Genomic DNA, 8,568 nt, shown 5'->3' on the forward strand with positions numbered 1-8,568 from the left:
GTCTTCCGCGAGCAGCCCGGATTCCGCTAACGGAATTTCTGCCGTTGCCGCTGCTGCCGCCGCCGCCGCCGCTGATGGGATTGGAGGGACAGATCGGACATTCGCGAGCAGCGCCGAGTGCGAAGAGCGTTCCCGATACGCTCCATCGTTTGTGAGTTATTGCGCCGAGGTATTTTACGCTTGCGTTCTAGCCGCGAGCGGACCGATAGGATACACTTTCGATATCGGACGGAGAGAGCTCCCGGTGAGATTTATCGTGCTAGTCGATTATGCTATTATGCTATGATGCTGCACTATCATACATTATGATAGTGTGTATCTGTCATAATGTACGATACCGTCACATATGGTGATAACTATCGCGATATTATTGTATCTCGATGATAGCGCCTGTGTATGATCGACCGACTGGCTCCCCTTTCACTAGTCTCGGAGGTTCTCGTCGGGATGAAGCCTCGCTCGGGAGGCGCAACGACGCGACGCAGCGACGAATTCGCTCGAGTCGTAGCGACCTGCTCGCTCGTGCCGAGCGAATTCTTCGCTCGTCGAGCGAATATTCCGGCGCGCACTCGCAGAGCGAAGCTCTCACGTGCTGCTCCGCTGCTGTCTCGCAGGGAACAAATTCTCTCTAATCAGTTCAAACACTACCACGCGGGGAATCCACTCTGGACTCGAGTGGAGTGCATTCGCACTTACGATTCCGAGTGGCGGTGTTCTCTCTTCTCGCCGTCAACTCGACTCGGAATCTTCGCCCGCTTTGTCTGAGACTGTTTCACCGGGAGAAATTTCGTGAGCGACGCTGCAACCCCAACGCGCACGTTGGTGCGATTCTCGCTTCTGCCAGCGACGCTATCATCGCTACATTTAATAAACTCGCGAGCATCGCCGGGAAGGAATTCTGCCGATTCCACGTCGGTGATGCTAGTTTTACATCGCGTGATATACGTGATTACGAGAGATGCGGATATCTAAAACGAGGAAAATACTTCTCTATTCGCAGATCTCGAAACGCGGAGAGGGATCGCTGGGCTGCGGGAATCGCGGAGATGCAACGCGGCGCTGCCGCGCGCCGGCGGTCGGTCGGGGTTGTTCAACCCCTCAGGTCGCTACTCCAAGGGAACAAATCCCGCCTCGACCCTGAGGAGGGGTTGCTTTTTGTCGCCGGCCGAAAAACTCGCTCCGAAAGTAAAACTGCGTGACGTCGTGCCACGATTTAAAGAAGTGGGTCTCGCGTACGTACGCGTACGTACCGTAGAGAGCGAGAGGTGAGAAAGAGAGAGAGAGAGAGAGAGAGAGAGAGAGAGAGAGAGAGAGAGCGAGAGAGAGAGACAGAGAGAGAGGAACGAGGATCGCTCCGAATTCGTTGCGAGGAGATAGTTATTCCCGTTGAATAAACGACCGGCCGAATCGCGCGTTGAATGAAAGAAACACGAGTTAATGGACCGCTCAGGACAATTAAATCGTTATATCGGAAGGAAGAAGGAGAGACGGGAAACGGGAAGAGGTACGTCGCGAAGAGGGAGAATTAATGGGCGGCAATAATTTACCGGAGAAATCGCGAAAAGCCGCGCGATAAAAACGATAACGGTGCCTAAGCAACTTTTTTCCCCCCGATTATAAAAGACACCGTTTTGCGCGGAGCCTCTTTCGTCGTCGTCGCTGGAGATAACGAAGGGCGACCACAGAGAAAGAGCGAGCGCGCGCGCGCGCGCGATGATGCTCCAAGTAAGATTCACGTCGATTCGATTACTCCTTAGCGCGTCGAGCGACTCCTCCACATAGTCGCGATAATTCCCAGAGCGGCTCGACGCGCCCTTCGAGGACCGAAGCGATATCCCACGGGGACTGAATCCTCATCCTCACGGTCTGACGCGACCTTTCAACGTCGGTGGTGGTAGTCGGCTCCCATCGATGATTGCTCAGCGGGCACTCGAGACGACTTAGCGGGGAGGGGGGGAGGAGGGGAGCGGGGTTGTTTTTCGACGTGGAGGGTTGACTCGGCGAATCGAGTCGCGTCCCGTCGCGTCACGTCGTGTCGAGTCGAGTCGACTCGAGTCGGTTCCCTGTTATGCTAATTTGTTAACGGCCGACAGCAGGGTAGAGCCGTGCCCAGCACGAAAATAATTCCGACCGACCGGTCGATCTCTCCTTCGTTCCGCATCCCCCTACCCTACCCCCGACAACTCTCCTTCTCCCTCTCGCAGGGAGGACTCGCCACCTGGGCCTCTCGAAAATCTTGGCGCACACATACCTTACCTATACGTCGCCGTCTCGGAAAATAATTTCTCCTCTCACCGGGCGTCGCTTCACCCTTCGGGAAACGAACGTCACCTCTCGCATTCGTCTTCCTCCGGCGGGAACCGCCTCGGAGAAATATACGCTTCGCCATCCGTCTTCGCGGAACCATCGGCTGGAACCTGGGGGGAAACGCGGTGGTGGTGCCGCCAGCGGTGGTGGAGGAGGAGAAGGAGGAGGAGGAGGAGGAGGAGGAGGAGGAGAAGGAGGAAGAGAACGAAGAGCGCGAGAACGAGGGGAAAGACGAAAGAGGAATAGACGCGGCGGTGCCGCCGCGGCAGAAAGAAATTACCGCCGATTATCGTCGTCGACGCGCGAGACCGGCGAGGAAATATCGCCGGTCTCGCGTACCTCAGCGCCGGCCACGATGAGGAGATAATAAGCCTCGCGAAGGAGGCATCGGTCGTGGAGCCGGCGAGGTATTTGCGGATTCTGGATCGGCGATTACGAGCCGAGCGTGTCCGCCGGCGCGTCGGATAAACGCGACGCGCATATCTCGACGACGATCATCATTCGCGACGGCCGACGAATTTCCCGTCGTTAGCCAAAGTCTCCGCGGAGACGTCGGAATTTTTCATTTTCCGGGGCATGCGCCCCCGAACACGGGTGACATCGCGACATCGAGAGAGCGGGGACGGGAATGTGTCCTTTGATAACTGTCGATTTTAATAAACGCGCTCGTCTCGGGACTCGCGACGCGAGTCTCTCCTACGTCGTACGTGCGCATTCGTGCTTCTCCGCTATGATTTAAATATCGGAATTACATCCCGCTGCCGGCAAAAGTCCCTCGTTACCAAGTCCCCTGTGAATTATGAAGCGCAATCTTATCGCGGCGGAGCCGCGAGTTCGCGCGAATGACGAGCATCTCGCGACACGGAGGTGAATTTTTCAATTTTCATCGGGAAGCAGAAACGCGCGCGCGCGCGGTCTCTCGGAAAAGCCGCATTACGTCTAATCAAATTAACGAGTCGCGCGACGAGTTCACGTCGCAGCTGAAATCTTCGTCGATGATTCGCGACAACGAGTGTCGGGCCCGGCGCTCCGAAGTCTCGCCTGGACATTTTCCAAGCGCCACGCGCGAAAACATGCGCGAGCACGCGCGCGAGCGCGCGCAGACGAATTCCTCACTCTTGAGGGAGAATCGCGACGGGGTCCGGTTGCAGATACGCGGCCCCCTCAGCCGCGTCTTTTCCTCCATCCCCGCGATATATCGGGACGTTGAGCGGGAAAAGACGAGGAAATAGCGAGGGAGGGAACGTGCGGGAGGAACCGAGAAGAAAATAAATAGGCCGTGAGGAGAAGCGGGACGTCCGAAGAAAAGAAAGAGAGAAAGAGGGCGAGCGCGCGAGGAAGAGGCACAGAGGAGGAGGAGAGGGGCAGAAACAAGAGAAGCAGGGGCGTACGTCGTTATTTCGCGGTGGATGCTGCGGGATCAATAGCGTGAAGAGCCGAAGAGCCGACAGGGTGAGCAAGACGGAGAGAGATGGCGGCGCGAGAGGGGCGGCCAGCCGCGGGAGGGACGCCACTGAGCAAGAAGGAGAAGCAGAGAGAGAGAGAGAGAGAGAGAGGAAACGCAGAGAGGGTAACAGCGTCGGGGTTGCGGAGGGGGAGACGCAAAGGGGTGCGCATAGAAGGAGAGATTCTGAACGTGGCGCGGTTAAAGGTGCGACAAGGATGGCGAGTAAAGGGTGACTCCCCCGGTTTCCAGCACCTTAATCGCTCACTCTCTCGCTTCCTCCCTTTTCGTCTCTCTCTCTCTCTCTCTCTCTCTCTCTCTCTCTCTCTCTCTCTCTCTCTCTCTCTCTCTCTCTCTCTCTCTCTCTCTCTCTCTCTCTCTCTCTCTCTCTCTCTCTCCCTCTCCCCCCTCGCTTTCTCTCTCTCTTCCCCCCTCTCCCTCACCCTTGCTTTCTGTCTGTCTCTCTCCCTGTCTCTCTCACGCTATATTTCTCGCGCACCCTCTCCTCCTCTCTCGCGCGCGCTCTCGCGATTGTACCTGTCTCCCTTCGTCCCTTGTCATCTCATTTCCTCCGTCTATCCGCTACCCTTACCACCGAACAACCCCAGGAGTCGATGCATCCAGGGTCGTTGCTACCGGCAGCGAACGATCCAACCTTCCAGGCATTCTCCCTCTCTCTCCGTCTCTGTTCTTTCCTCATTCAGCCCGCTCTGTCCCTGTTTCTCTCTTTCCCCTCTCCCCTTTCCTCTCATCCGCCGCTCCCCTTTCTCTCTCTCGCCCTTCCCCTCTCCCCTCCCCACCCCTCCCCATCCCCCTTCTCTCTCTCTCTCTCTCTCTCTCTCTCTCTCTCTCTCTCTCGCTCGCTCGCTCGCGTACTGAATCTGCGTTTCAGCCCGCACGCTCAATGTATACACGCATCAGCGTCGATACGCCGCTAGCGTATGTGGTACAGGTGAAGTCACCGGCCGTGCCGGTATGGGTGAATATGCGCTTTTTCTCGCGTGCACGTACACGCACAGCCGACACGTGCGCACGCACGCGCGCGCGCGCTTACGTGCAGACGTCGCGTTGTGTATCGTTGGTTTCGCGCGACCGGCGCGTCGCCGCATGCCGAAAGAAAGACGACCTGCGCCGCACGGTGGACTTGTGCCCACCTTGCGACCGCGTGCTCGCGCCAACTTTTCAAGGACGAGCGCCCGCGGCGCTTTGCTTCTTCACGAGAGCCGCGCCGCAGCGTCGCGAATTCGATTGCGATCGGTGGTCCCGCGTAGGGAATCGAGCGCGTATCGCCGCCTGGACTCCGATCCTCCGACTCCTGCGCCGCAGAGACCCCGTGTGACAAAACGGGTGAATCTCCATCCCCCCGCCCCCCGCCCCCCGTTCCCTCGCCGCCGCTCCTCATACATCAGGAAATGAGAAACTGCTCGTAGTTAGCCGCGCAATCATTCTTCCGCGCGGCCGCGTTCGCAAGCGGTGCGCGAGTATCGCGCAGCGAAAGCGAAGTTTCGACAGTGATTCCGCGGGACCAAGTTGTCGGGAGATATTCGTGTTATCCGCGCGGGACTTCGTAGCCGGCGGGCCGATCGGAATTCCCGCAGCGGCGGCCGCTGCGAGTCCGTGCGTCCGCAAGCGTCGAGCAACAAGAAGCCCGCAATTTCTGCGGGTACCGTTTTCGCCCGGTTCCTTTGTACGCTGCTTCTCCGCCGAGAAGTGAGAAGAGAGAGAGAGAGAGAGAGAGAGAGAGAGAGAGAAACGACCGGGCGAGCTCTAAAACTCATTTCGCCGGACGACGAGCCGACGACGACGAGCGAAGCAACGAGAGCGCGAGCCGCTCTTCCCGCAGTTTCGCTTTCGGCGGCGCGAGTCGATCGCACAATCGGCCGGCGAACGTGATTCAACTTTCACGAACTTTGCTTTTCCCTCGCTCTCGTCGCGGGGAAAGAAGTCGACGGAAATTCATGATTGATTGACGCGCTGAGCACACGGCAGCTCAGTCGTCGATTACATTCCGAGCGGCGGCCGCGCGCGCCATGATTTGCATGCGGTACGCTTCGCGAAATAATTATTGACCACACCCGGCCGTGTGCGCGCCGCCACACTCTGTCTATCTCTCTCGCTCCCTTCCTGCCCCCCCCCTATCTCTCTCTCTCTCTCTCTCTCTCTCTCTCTCTCTCTCTGCCCGAGTGTCAGGAATGTGCCTCGGCGCTTCTTGCCCGTGCTGCGCAAGCTAGCGATAATAATTATTATATTATCATTAGCCGTTAGTCATCCGGCGCGTCGCGGCAGAAACCGGCGAGAGCGTGGCGCCGCGATTCGCGGAACGCAATCCGAGGAGATGACGGAAAGCGATTTCACGTCGCGCTCTCTGCCGCTGGAACGTACGTGCTCATGTGTTCCGTTTCTTTTTGTATCCCACGCGGCCACAGCTGCGGCAGATCGTCCCTCGAGCGCGCGAAATCGCGCGATCGCGATACTTCCTCGCGGCGCGCCGCCTCGCGATAGGATTTCGCGTGGAGCGAAGGAAAATTGCGGTTTAACGACCCCGGCGAAAACGAAACTTCGTCTGGACGGAATCGTCGCTCGACGTTTCACAGTTTCGTGTGCGCGTACCACAAGCTGTACACAAGTCGCGGCAAAGTATTTAACGTCGGAAAATTAGGAAGTCGCGGAAACACCCGCGTTTCCAAGTTTCGCCGGCGAGGAATCTCGGAGTGGCGGCCAGTCACCGGTAGATTACGACTCGACGACAACGGATTATACGCGCCGGATATAAGTCGCCGTAAAGCGCGCACGCACACGCCGGAGGACTTTGCGGCGAGGATATTGCTGCAAAATTCTGCAATTCCGAGGAATCTCGACGGAACAAATCATCGCGTCGCGGCGCAACTTTTTACCCTTCCGTTCTATACGTGCGATTATATATATCGGAGATCTATTAAACTCCGCCGATTAAGTGGTGAAATTGAGAGGAGTCTACGCGAGATACGGCTGCGCAATGTTGCAGGAATTCTTTTAACGTCGATCCGACGTGGTGACGATTCGGAAGAGGAATGATCGGAAACACTAATTTGGCAATCGGCACTCAATAAGACAATATAATGCGATACAATTGATGTGTTCAGGATGATCCACTTTATTCGCCGTTCCGTCCTCCTCGCGGTCTCTGCGCACGCTACTGCTCCGCTCTCCTCTCTACGACATGCGCTCTTCTCCTTCTTCTTTTTTTTAAATAATCATCTTCTGTCTCGTCTACACGATTCATGTCCCATACGACCGAAGAGTCGCTAGATGAGGACCACTCACAAGAGCAATCTGTTTTGTTTGCCTACGATATTCCCTCCGCGTACAAATCCGCATTACCCAGCAATGTCGATGTCCTCCGCTCTCGCACAGTTCGGCTCCTCGCACTACCACTAAAGCGTCGTCTACAATGGTAAAAAGTAAGCAGTAAGAAGTAAGCGTGAACAGTAAGAAATGGACCAAGCGCAGTTGATTATTTTTGTCGACAATCGACTGTGATTACTTTATTTCTTACCGCTTACGCTTACTTCTTACTGTTTACTGCCATTGTAGACGACGCTTTATATACTTCATTACGCAACTCGCGCCAGCGTTTCTCTCCGCAGTCCGGCCCTCGCGCCTTGCATCGTGCTTGCGGCGCGAAGAAATTACGCACGGGCAACGTTGCGTATCCGCGGCGGAGCGGCGCGGCGCGTCTCCTTCCAGCCGGAGCGTGTAACGAGAGAGCGTTTGCTCCCGCATACTTGCCTACGCTCGCATCAGCCGATAGAGCGGCCGGCCAGGCAAGTAGGTAGGTAGGTAGGTAGGTAGGTAGGTAGGCAAGCAGGCAAAGTTGGAGCCGTAGGTACGCGTCGCGATAGACAGGTGTATCAGAGCGCGCGCGAGGAAAACAGATGTACGCGAGCGTGACGCGAGCGCGCGCGGAAATTACAGGAGCCGCGGATCGCGCCAATGAGGAGGCACCGGCGGAAAGGCCTGGAAAGGGGTTCGCGGGCGTCGTTGAAAAATTCCGTCTCGGCTAGGGACGCAACGATTTCTCAAAATATCGATAACGATATATCATCGTCATTTAGAGCCGTCGACAACGATAATATCGATAATTTTGAAAAATATCGACATTTATGTAAAAAAAATGTACAGGGGTATGCAGGAAAAATTTGGAAAGATCTTTTAAAAATTTTTATCTTCATATAATTTGTTGTCGTATTCTTATTAGAAAATATATAATGAACCGCAGTCGTTTGCCGGAGATCACCGCGTACATGGAGCGGGAGATCTATTACGGTTCAACGACCGAGGTGGAAATGACAAAAGTGAGCGAATTTATTAGACATCGGGCAATTACATAATATATATTATATATTCTAGTGAATTCACTCACTTTTGTAATCTTCATCTCGGTCGTAGAACCGTAACAGACCCCCACAGTAATTGAACATATAAGAAGATAACACTGTAACTGAAAAATACGAAAATCACATCGAATCATAATAGAATTCATATCGATATGTCGATTTTATCAGAGACAAAAAAATATCCATAAATATATTCGATATTTGTCTCCCGATATGTCGATATTTCGATATTATCGATTTATCGTTGCATCCCTAGTCCCTCGGCCTACCTGAGGACGCACGAGTTAATCGCAGCGTTCCGAGAGACCGCAGCCGCGAGAGGATAACGAAACGCTCTTATCTCCCGCGAGCTCTTATCTCGCGATGACGGGAAGCTCGAGAACGACGGGCGCGATGGCCGAACGGCGGGTTGCGCCGCGATGTTACATGGCTGTAGGGGGG

The sequence above is a fragment of the Harpegnathos saltator genome, unplaced genomic scaffold (assembly GCF_003227715.2).
Source record: "Harpegnathos saltator strain DR-91 unplaced genomic scaffold, Hsal_v8.6 scaffold25, whole genome shotgun sequence".
In the NCBI taxonomy this organism is placed as follows: domain Eukaryota; kingdom Metazoa; phylum Arthropoda; class Insecta; order Hymenoptera; family Formicidae; genus Harpegnathos; species Harpegnathos saltator.